We start from the raw sequence: 12,376 nt of genomic DNA, 5'->3' as shown, positions 1-12,376 counted from the left end.
TTCCTCCTGCAGGGTACCTTTCTGACCCAGGGATCGAACACTCGTCTCCTGCATCGCAGGCAGATTCTTTACTGTCTGATCCACTAGGATAGGGGAGGGTGTTCTTAGTTCAGGACTGGGACCCAGAGCAGCACCAGCAATGATTCCTTTTCCGTCTTGCCCTGGATTCCTCCCTCCTTTCTCAGAAGCTCCCATCAAAAACGGTGCCTAGATATTGTCCAAAGGTTTGAAAACATCAGTAAAGCCCTCTGATTGGCCCCTGTTTTAGGCGCCCCAGGCACAGGCAAACAGGAAGTAAAAGTGGGTAACCACAAGGAAGGTGGGGGCGAGGCCTGGGTTAATCATCAGAGTTCTTGGCAGCAAGTTCTCATCCAGCCTGGGCTGAAGCAGCAAGTAGCTACAGTTTTAAAGTTTTCAGTGGCAGAATCTGTCTCTTCAGTGCCTGAATCTGTCTCTTCAGTGCCTGGTTACCCATGCTGACCCCATAACAAGCACCATGCCAACAGGCCCAGCGGCCATAGGAACATCAACAAGCAAGGAGGTAACTGCGAGGATGACTTCACTGGAAAAGTAAACACACACCCTGAGGGGAAGGAGACCAGAGTGTTCACAGCTGGGCGGGGCTGGGGATGCTGCTCTGGAGAGTGCAGGGAGGGAAGGGAGGATGGATGGATGGAGAGTGGACTTGGTCTAGATTGGAAGGGACGGTGTGAAGGAAAAGACAGATTTGTGCAGGAATTACAAGAGCCAGAAGGGGAAAAAAAAAAAAAAATTAACTGCTGAGGATGACAGTCAAAAGGTCTCATTCTTACTGCGAATTCAGAGATGCTAAAGAGGGAGGTCGTTATTGATGAAGGAGATGTAGGTGGGCTATTAGGCCACTGACCACATGTGACCCAAAGGAGATCTGAAATATCCTGAACCTTGAAACTGGCATTTTCTCTCACAGGCTCACAGGTGGGCATCTAAATGGTAGTTTGGCAATACCATATAAATGAGAACATTCATGTAGCCTATGACCCAGCTACTCCACCTGTGCTAGACTACACACACACACACACACACACACACACACATTATGATCTATTGTTACTCAGCTTTTAAAAGAATCAAGGAGTTCCATATCCAGGTGGTGCTAGTGGTAAAGAACTCACCTGCCAATGCAGGAGATGCAAGAAACATGGGTTCAATCCCTGGGTCAGAAAGATTCCCTGGAGTAGGAAATGGCAACCCACTCCAGTATTTCTGCCTGGAAAATCCCACGGACAGAGGAGCCTGGTGGGCTACCGTCCATAGGGTTGCAAAGAGTTGGACACAACTGAGCACACATACATATGTGATGACATGCAGAGGTTATCTAAATATGTTAAGTGAAAAGAGCCAGTTGTATAACTGTGTGTGGTAGGATTTCATTTTATGAAAAAGAGAAAAATGGGGGAATTCCCTGGCGGTTTAGTGGTTAGGACTAGGCATTTTCACTGCTCAGGGCCTGGGATCAAACCCTTGGTTGGAGAACTAAGGTCCCACAAGCTGCATGGAAAAAAAAAAAAAAGGTATATATTTTATATCATAGAAAAACATAAATACTTTCTATGTTTGTATTACAAGAAATTTTTTAAGAAACCATTTGGATGTTTCGAGAGAACAGCATGTATACTATCTATGGTGAAACAGATCACCAGCCCAGGTGGGATGCATGAGACAAGTGCTCGGGCCTGGTGCACTGGGATGTCCCAGAGGAATTGGGTGGAGAGGGAGGTGAGAGGGGGGATCGGGATGGGGAATACATGTAACTCCATGGCTGATTCATGTCAATGTATGACAAAACCCACTGCAATGTTGTGAAGTAATTAGCCTCCAACTAATAAAAATAAATGAAAAAAAAAAAAAGAAACCATTTGGTTGAGGTATGATTGACATACAAAAAGATGTACATACTTAGAGACTTCCCTGGTGATCCAGTGGCTACAATGCCACACTCCCAATGCAGGGGGCACAGGTTCAATCCCTGGTCAGGGAACTAGATCCCATGTGCTACAACTAAGAGTTCTAATGACACAACTGAAGATTCCTCACTTGGCAACAAAGATCCTGGTGCAGCCAAATAAATAAATAGTTTTGTTTTTTTTTAAGCTGTGCATATTTAATTATATTAAATAATGTCATGAGTTCACAAGGAACTCAATAGTAGTTATTTTGGGGGTTAGATTAGAAAACTGAGGTTTCAAGCAGAGGCACTTTTTAACTCAAAACTCTTCTGTAGGGTGTAGTGTTTTTAATTTAATTTTTAAATTAAAAAATTCTAAATTTCATGTTGGAGTATAGTTGACTAATAATATTTTAGTACAGCAAAGTGATTCAGTTACACATATAAATGTATCTATTCTTTTTCAAATTCTTTTCCTATTCAAGTTATTATAGAGTATTGAGCAGAGTTCCTTTTGCTATATAGTAGGTCCTTGTTGATTATCCATTAAGCAGTGTGTACATGTCCATCCCAAACTCTGTAACTATCCTTCTTCTCTACCCTCCCCCTGCCACCATAAGTTCCTTCTCTAAGTCTGTGAGTCTGTTTCTATTATGTAAATAACTTCATTTGTATCTTTTTAAAAAGATTCCACATATAAATATCATATGATATTTGTCTTTCTCTGTGTGACTTACTTCACTTAGTATGATAATCTCCAGGTCCATCCATGTTGCTGCAAATGGTATTAGTTCATTCTTTTTAATGGCTGAGTAATATTCTATTGTCTATATGTACCACATCTTCTTTATCCATTCCTCTGTTGATGGACATTAAGGTTGCTTCCATGTCTTGGCTACTGTAAACAGTGATACAATGAACACTGGTGTGCAGCCATCTTTTTGAACTATGGAGTGGAATTGCAGGGTCATATGGTAGCTCTATTTTTAGTTTTTAGTTTTAGTCTTTAGTTTTAGCTCTATTTTTAGTTTTTTAAGGAATATCCATACTGTTCTCCATAGTGGCTGTACCAATTTACATTCCCACCATGTACGGTATAGTTTTTAACATGTGTATGTATTATTTAGCCTGATCATTTTGGTGACCACAGTTTGATAATGAAAATCTGATAAACATGAATTCTCTTGGGGACAATGGAGAAGGAAATGCAACCCATTCCTGTATTCTTGCCTGGAGAGAATCCCCATGGACAGAAGAGCCTGGTGGACTGGGCTACAAGTCCATAGGGTAGCAAAGAGTTAGACATGACTGAAGTGACTTAGCATGCACATGGGGACAATGGAACAGAGTATTTGCAACTGAGGTCTCTCTTTTTGGTCTCTCTCTATTGTCTGGCCTGAAAGCTGTACCCCTAAAAGTCACTCCTCTGGTTTACATTGGAGGCAACCGTAAGTGGTGGGAAGAACATTGGATCTGGAGTCATTCATTCATTCCCAGCCCGCTGGGGCTTCCTGTGCCAGCCAGCATTCCAGGTTCTGCTTCCCTACTCTGTGTGGTCATGGGCTCTCAGGTTCTCATTTCCTTGTACAGTAAGATATTAATACTGGTTCTTAGGACTTCCCTGGTGGTCAAGTAGTTAAGAATCCTCCTTCCAATCCTGGGGACTCGGGCTTGATCGCTGGTCCAGGAACAAAAATATCACATGCCGAGGTGCGATTAAGCTCTCACTCCACACCTTGAGAGCCGGTGCACTGTAACTACTGAACCAGCATTCCAGAGTATGTGAGCTGCAACTACTGAGCCCACACACCCAAACTTCTGAAGCCTGTGTGCTGAGGGCCCCAACTCTGCAACAAGGGACGCCACGGGAACGAGAAGCCTGTGCACTGCAACTAGAGAGTAGCCCCGACTCACCACAACTAGGGAAAGACTGCTGGCAGCAAGGAAGACCCAGAAAAACCAGAAATAAATCCTAAAGAAAGAAAGAAAGAAAGAAAAAGTTTCTGAAGGTACCTGGAACCAGGAGGGTAAGAGCCCTATATACATATTCAGTTCAGTTCAGTTCAGTCACTCAGTCGTGTCCGATTCTTTGCGACCCCGTGAACCGCAGCACGTCAGGCCTCCCTGTCATCCATCACCAACTCCTGGAGTTTACTCAAACTCACGTCCATTGAGTCGGTGATGCCATCCAACCATCTCATCCTCTGTTGTCCCCTTCTCCTCCTGCCCTCAATCTTTCCCAGCATCAGGGCCTTTTCCAATGAGTCAGCTCTTCCCATCAGGTGGCCAAAGTATTGGAGTTTCAGCTTCAACAGCAGTCCTTCCAATGAACACCCAGGACTGATCTCCTTTAGGATGGACTGGTTGGATGTCCTTGCAGTCCAAGGGACCCTCAAGAGTCAAGACCCTCCAACACCACAGTTCAAAAGCATCAATTCTTCGGCGCTCAGCTTTCTTTATAGTCCAAATCTCACATCCATACTTGACTACTGGAAAAACCATAACCTTGACTAGACAGACCTTTGTTGACAAAGTAATGTCTCTGCTTTTTAATATGCTGTCTAGGTTGGTCATAACTTTCTTTCCAAGGAGTAAGCGTCTTTTAATTTCATGGCTGGAATCACCATCTGCAGTGATTTTGGAGCCCAAAAAAATAAAGTCAGCCACTGTTTCCACTGTTTCCCCATCTATCTGTCATGAAGTGATGGGACTAGATGCCATGATCTTAGTTTTCTGAATGTTGAGCTTTAAGCCAACTTTTTCACTCTCCTCTTCCACTTTCATCAAGAGGCTCTTTAGTTCTTCTTCACTTTCTGCCATAAGGGTGGTGTCGTCTGCATATCTGAGGTCAGTGATATTTCTCCCAGCAATCTTTGATTCCAGCTTGTGTTTCATCCAGCCCAGCATTTCTCATGATGTACTCTGCATATAACTTAAATAAGCAGGGTGACAATATACAGCCTTGACATACTCCTTTTCCTATTTGGAACCAGTCTGTTGTTCCATGTCCAGTTCTAACTGTTGCTTCCTGACTTGCATACAGGTTTCTCAAGAGGCAGGTCAGGTGGTCTGGTATTCCCATCTCTTTCAGAATTTTCCACAGTTTGTTGTGATCCACACCGTCAGAGATTTTGACATAGTCAATAAAGCAGAAATAGATGTTTTTCTAGAACTCTCTTGCTTTTTCCATGATCCAACGGATGTTGGCAATTTGATCTCTGGTTCCTCTGCCTTTTCTAAAACCAGCTTGAACATCTGGAAGTTCATGGTTCACATATTGCTGAAGCCTGGCTTGGAGAATTTTGAGCATTACTTTACTAGCATGTGAGATGAGTGCAATTGTGTGGTAGTTTGAGCATTCTTTGGCATTGCCTTCCTTTGGGATTGGAATGAAAACTGACCATTTCCAGTCCTGTGGCCACTGCTGAGTTTTCCAAATTTGCTGACATATTGAGTGCAGCACTTTCTTAACATCATCTTTTAGGATTTCAAATAGCTCAAATGGAATTCCATCATCTTCACTAGCTTTGTTCATAGTAATGCTTCCTCAGGCCCACTTGACTTCACATTCCAGGATGTCTGGCTCTAGGTGAGTGATCACACCATCATGATTATCTGGGTCGTGAAGATCTTTTTTGTATAGTTCTTCTGTGTATTCTTGCTACCTTTTCTTAATATCTTCTGCTTCAGTTAGGTCCATACCATTTCAGGCCTTTATTGAGCCCATCTTTGCATGAAATGTTCCCTTGGTATCTTTAATTTTCTTGAAGAGATCTCTAGTCTTTCCCATTCTATTGTTTTCCTCTATTTCTTTGCATTGATCACTGAGGAAGGCTTTCTTATCTCTCCTTGCTATTCTTTGGAACTCTGCATTCAAATGGGTATATCTTTGCTTTTCTCGTTTGCTTTTGGCTTCTCTTCTTTTCTCAGCTATTTGTAAGGCCTCCTCAGACAGCCATTTTGCTTTTTTGCATTTCTTTTTCTTGGGGATGGTCTTGCTCCCTGTCTCCTGTACAGTGTCACAAACCTCTGTGCATAGTTCATCAGGCACTCTATCAGATCTAGTCCCTTAAATCTATTTCTCACTTCCACTGTATAATCATAAAGGATTTGATTTAGGTCATGCCTGAATGATCTAGTGGTTTCCCCCACTTTCTTCAATTTAAGTTTGAATTTGGCAATAAGGAGTTCATGATCTGAGCCACAGTCAGCTTTTTTTGCTGACTGTATAGAGTTTCTCCACCTTTGGCTGCAAAGAATATAATCAATCTGATTTTGGTGTTGGCCATCTGGTGATGTCCATGTGGAGAGTCTTCTCTTGGTTGTTGGAAGAAGGTGTTTGCTATGACCAGTGCATTCTCTTGGCAAAACTCTATTAGCTTTTGCCCTGCTTCATTCTGTATTCCAAGGCCAAATTTGCCTGTTACTCCAGGTGTTTCTTGACTTCGTACTTTTGCATCCCAGTCCCCTATAATGAAAAGAACATCTTTTTTGGTGTTAGTTCTAAAAGGTCTCGTAGGTCTTCACAGAACCGTTCAACTTCAGCTTCTTCATACACATTCAAAGTTTTCATAAATCATCATCAGAGGCGTTATCCAAAGTCACAGCAGAAAAGTTCAATTCCCTGCAGATGGTGGGGATGGAATAAATGAAATGGACAGTCCTGAAATGAATATATTTGGGGGAGGGGGTAACAGTAGGTTGCCTCCAGAAATAAAGTCACTTATAGAAAACTGCGAAGTATCTGTGCATAATGGATGAGACCACCAACTCCAGAAACATTTCATCCTAACAGATGGTAAGTGGAGTGTATAGAAAACTGGGGGACACCCAAATCCAATTAGTATCCAAGCGTATTTCATGCTGGCTAAATGCCAGGTACACGCCAAGCACTTTATTTTTAATCCTCTGTGTGTGTGTGTGTGTGTGTGTGTGTGTGTGTGTGTGTGTGTGTGTGTGTGTGTGTGTGTGTTTAGTTGCTAAATCATGTTCGAAATTTTTTGTGACCCCATGGACTACAGTCTGCCATGGGATTCTCCAGGCGAGAATACTGGAGTGGGTTGTAATTTCCTTCTCCAGGGGGTCTTCCTGACCAAGGGATCGAGCCCGTGTCTTCTGCATTGGCAGGTAGATTCTCTACCGCTGAGCCAGAATGGAAGCTCATTTAATCCTGAGAACAGCTCTATTATCTTCACTGTACAGAAGAGAAATGTGAGGCAGCGAGAAGTAAGAGAATTTGCCCAAGGTCACAGCATGAAAATGGTACAGTGGGATGCTCATTCCATATAGTCTGACCTCAGAAGCTGTGAAGTCCTCCTTAGCTAAAATGGTCTGAGTGCTTGCTGAGGAAAATCAGGCTTATGAAACAGTAGTGGCTTTTCAACTTCTGACTGAAGAAGAAGGTACTATCATATTGTTTTCTAAACTTTCCAGATAACAAGTCATTATTCTTCTTATAACTGCTACTTAAAATGTAAGGTGCCTATGAGTTCCACAGGGACCTTGTTAAAATGCAGATTCTACATAGAGAACAGATTTGTGGTTGCCAAGGGGGGTGTGGGTGAGGGAAGGAATGGGAGTTTGGAATTAACAGATGCAAACTATTATATATAGAATGGATAAACAAGAAGTTTCTACTGTATAGCACAGGGAACTATATTCAATAACCTGTGGTAAACCATAATAGAAAATAATATGAAACACACACACACACACACATAACTGAATCACTTTGCTGTTCAGCGGAAATCAACACATGGTAAATCAACTGTGCTGTAATAAATTTCTTTTTAATATTTATTTATTTGGCTGCACCAGGTCTTAGTTGTGGCATGTGGATCTAGTTCCCTGATCAGTGATTGAACAAACCCAGGCCCCCTGAATTGGGAGCATGACGTCTGGATGACTAGACCACCAGGGAATAAAATTTAAAAAAAAAAATGCCGACTCTGATTCTACAGGTCTGGGCAGGTCTGAGATTCTGCCAGCTCCCTTGTTACTGGTCTAAGGACCAGCTTTTTCTCTAGCTTCACCCATGGAGCCCTGGGAGTTGGGGGCGGGGTGGGGGGAGTTGCTCTTCTTGGAGCAGTTTCTCTTGCTGAGGGGATTAGGTGATTGAGGGTCCCTGAGTCGGTTTGGGGGGTGCCCATGGAGAGCAGGGGACAGCCTCCACTGCTCTGTAAATGTTTGCTTTCAAGCATAATGATAAATAAGAGTGACCTGGATGATGAACTGTGTGGGTCAGTATAGCCACTGAGGTGGGTGGAAAGTCGACTTTGACTGCTGTGTTCAGGGCCGGTACTCAGTGTAAAATTCTGGGTGTGAGAAGCAGTTTGTGTTTTGTGAGGGCAAAGGCTCTGGTCAGTCTTGTTGCTCTGCCAGATCCTCGCTAGACTATTTGTTGCCTGAGTGAAATGATGGGGAGTTGGGGGAGCAGCAGAGTGACTGAGACCATTACTAGCTACCCAGTCTGTGGGACGGCGATGCCCTATGGATGACTCACATCCTGTTGCCCACTCACTCTCTCAGACTGAAGCCACATGTCCCTGGCGGCGGTGGCGAGGGGCTGACCTCTTTCCCCTTCTGCCATGGAGCATCATTACACACAGCTCCTGAGTTTCCAGCAAGTTGCCTCTCTTCCCTGCTTTCCTGGCAAGAGATGAGAAAGTTGGGTCTTGGGGAAAACAGAGTCCTGGTTGAGGTCCCCGGACAGGCATTACTGAAGAAGTGTGCAGGCACACCTGGCTGTCCAGAAGCTTGTTTCGGGATCATTTCAAGCTCTAAGAACTGTGTTTTTCTGCCCCCTCTGTCTGGGTTGTATGCCGCATCTTGCCCAAGTGTGTGAACTCAAAACCAAAGGGAAGAGACCGGGGCGGGAGCAGTCAGGAAGGAGACACATAAAAATCTAGAGTGGGTGGACCGGTCCCCCACCCCTTGTGTTGGCAGAGGAACAGACTGACCTGTTTCCCCGACGACTAAAATCCAGCTCTTTATTGCTGTGAGTTGCTGGTTTGAGGCCATTCTCAACCAGTGAGTCTCCACATCAGAGCCTGGCTGTGCAGGTGCTTGAAAGCACTCTTTCCCTACCTCCCCTCTCTGTCTGGAACTTTCCCTGGACCTTGTCAGGGCAGAGCCGCGGATACTGGGTGGTCAGTGCTGTTGGATGGGGGGAATGAGGAAATGTTTGAAGACAGAGGCCAGCCACACGCAGAGCAGGTGGGAGAGTAGTGGTGAGGATGGTGATGTGTGGTCCATACTTGACTCATTGTTTTGAACCTATTTCTGGAGGAAGTGACTAGGGTCACAGCAGTGAAAGCCTGGAATCCTAACAACTAGGCCACCAGGGAACTGCCTGGTTTTCTTTCTTGAGAAGTCTTCAGACTTCAGGGAACAGGGTTTTCAGTAACTCTAAGATAAGGTCAGGCCACTGTATCAACTTTATTTCTGGGAAGAACATGTGCCTCTTCTTACTCTGGGGAAAGGGCGGGGGCAATCTTTTTTAAAATTTTATTTTACTTTTAAATTTATTTTTTAATTGGAGTATAATTACTTTACAATGTTGTGTTGGTTTCAGCTGTACAACAGTGTGAATCAGCTGTAAATATATATATATCACCCCTCTCTTGAGCCTCCCTCCCACCACCCCCAACCCACCCCTTTAGGTCATCACAGAGCATGGAGCTGAGCTCCCTGTGCTATGCAGCAGCTTCCTATTAAAGGGGAGCAATCTTGAAGTCAGGTCTCCTAAAACTGCCTTCTTCTCTTCTAACAGGGTTGGAAGAGGCTTAAAATACAGGCTGTAAAAGCAACAGAGTTAGTGAAAATAAAGAGGAAAGAAAGGGGAAGTAAATACATTAACTTAAGTGCAAAGAAGAGTTACTACCTCAAGGCATCCTATTTACCTCTGCACTTAACTGACAGCCGGGGAAAACTTAGACTCCCAAGTTTGTGGAGTTCTTGTTTAACTGTTGCTTCATTCTCTGTGTCTCAGTTTCTTTGTAAAATAAGGTAAAAGAGGACTTCCCTGTTGGTCCAGTGCCTAAGACTCCGTCCTCCCCGTGCAGGGGGCCCAGGGTTCGATCCCTGGTCAGGGAACTAGATCCCACATGCTGGAACTAAGAGGCTTGAATGCCACAACCAAGGTCTGATGCAGCCAAATAAATAAATAAAAATAAATATTACCAAAAAGAGCATAAGAGTGATCAAGATGGTGTAGTAGTAGGTGAAGATTGCTCTCTCAAAAATGAAAGAAGTTAAAAAAAAGAGAAATTAAGGTAAAAATACATCAAGAGAGTTTTACTGGAGCATCATGTGAGATAAAGCACGAAGAGCTCTTGATAGGGTGACTGGCTTTGAGTAAAAAGTGTAGGTACTACTACAACTTCACTCATCTGTGACTGCAGCCAAGCCGAGGGGAGTGGCGAGTAGGGAGGGGGTGGTTTTCCTTTACCCTAAGGCTCCCACTCTCTCTTTCCTGGATATCTCCCCCTTCCCTCCCCCATGCCCCATCCAAGTCCTAATGAACGGAATGAATGGTCTCTGAAACTGCCTTGGACCAGGGCCTGGCTCCACAGTGCTCCCATCCTCTACTGCAGTTCCCCCCTCCTCTGAGCAGATCATTTCCTAGATGCTTCCTTCCTGCCCAGTGAATGGTGACCTCAGACTGCAAGTCTCTCTGAGCTCAGAGAGTACACAAGGGGCCTTGCCTCTTCCTTTTGTCTGTGCCTCTGCACATCTGGTGGGGCTGGTGAGTCAGATTTCCCGGCTCTCAACAGTTCAACTCCACTCATGTGGAGTCAGTGAGAGAGGGAATCATCTCCAAGAGAACTCCTAACCCACAGTGCCCAAGCTGGTGTTCAGTGGCACTCAGCAGGCTGCCTTATGCAGTTCTTTTGGAAGTGAGGGTGGGTGACAGATCCTTAAGCTCCTGGGCTCTGTGGCAGGGATTCACCAAAGATCCTGGGGGTGGTCAGAGTCTGGGCCAGGCCTAGGCTTCTTATTCCTAAGCCAGCAAGCCCATTCACCTGCCACATACCATACCCCATCTTGCCATCCTCAGGTTCCTGGCAGTGGACCCAGTTTCTCATGGGTCCCATTCTTTTTTTTCCACATTTAAGTTCTTTTATTCTTTTTTTAAAAAAAAAAATTATTTTTAATTGGAAGATAGTGAAAATGTTAGTCGATCAGTCATGTTAGTTTGTGTTAGTTGCTCAGTTGTGTACGACTCTTTGCGACCCCATGGACTGTAGCCCATCAGGCTCCTATCCATGGAATTCTACAGGCAAGAATACTGGAGTGGGCTGCCATGCCTTCCCCTGGGGATATTCTGGACCCTGGGATTGAACCCGTATCTCCTACATTGCAGGCAGATTCTTTACCATCTGAGCCACCAGGGAAGCCCAATTGGAGGATAACCGCTCCACAATGTTGTGCTGGTTTCTGCCATACATCAACAGAAATCAGTCGTTAAGTGTACATGTCTCCTCCCTCTTGAAGCTCCCTCCCACCTCCCACCCCATCTCACCTTCTAGGTTGTCATAGGGTTTGAGCCCCTGCGTCATACAGCAAATTCCCACTGGCTATCTATTTTATAGATGGTAATGTATATGTTTCCATGGTACTCTCTCAATTCATCCTACCCTCTCCTTCCCCTACTGTGTCCACAAGACTGTTTCCCTTCCACCCTCATTCTTTATCAGCAGTGGGAGAAGTCGGAAAGAGCTTGGCTTGAATGACAGCTCTGACACGTGACACACACATCTCTTTAAACATGAGCTCTGCACAGTAGGCCTTCAGCTAGTTGTTGAATTTTTTCTTTTATTAATTTATTTGGTTGTTCCAGGTCTTAGTTATGGCATTTAGGATTTTCTAGTTGTGATGTGTGGGATCTAGTTCCCTGACCATGGATTGAACCCAGGCCCCCTGCCTTGGGAGTATGGAGACTTAGCTACTGGACCATCAGGGAAGTCCCTATTTGTTACATTAAGAGTGCGGAGATTGAACTAGCCATGGATTAGACATCCTTTCTAATGACTTTACATACCTTGATTGAGTCCTCACAACAACCCTATGAAGTAGCAACTCTCAACCTCTCCACTGTGCGACCCTATGGACCGTAGCCCGTTAGGCTCCTCTGTCCATGGGATTCTTCAAGCAAGAATACTGGAGTGAGTTGCCATGCCCTCCTCCAGAGGATCTTCCCAAACCAGGGACTGAACCCACATCTCTTGTGTCTCCTGCATTAGCAGGCAGGTTCTTTACCACTAGTGCCACCTGGAAGCACTATACAGATAAGGAAACAGAGGTATAGAAGGTACTTGTCCCTGGTCAAGCGACTAGTGAGTAGCAGAGCAGGTAGCTCGGGTTAACTGTCTACACATTTAACCACTAGACCAAATGTCCTTGCTAGGGTCCAAGAGCGCACCTTTATTCTGACAGAAACATTATCCT

General features: G+C 44.5%; 1 protein-coding gene across 1 annotated transcript in view; it reads left to right on the top strand.

Annotated features, from left to right (window-relative positions):
- Nucleotides 1-12,376, top strand: part of CHCHD5 (coiled-coil-helix-coiled-coil-helix domain containing 5) — a 66,065-nt gene that overhangs the window by 53,040 nt on the left and 649 nt on the right. The window lies entirely within an intron of this gene.

This window comes from Cervus canadensis, chromosome 5, assembly GCF_019320065.1.
Source record: "Cervus canadensis isolate Bull #8, Minnesota chromosome 5, ASM1932006v1, whole genome shotgun sequence".
Classification (NCBI taxonomy): Eukaryota; Metazoa; Chordata; class Mammalia; order Artiodactyla; family Cervidae; genus Cervus; species Cervus canadensis.
Note: the sequence above shows the minus strand (reverse complement) of the source record. Positions and strands in the feature narration are given on the sequence as shown.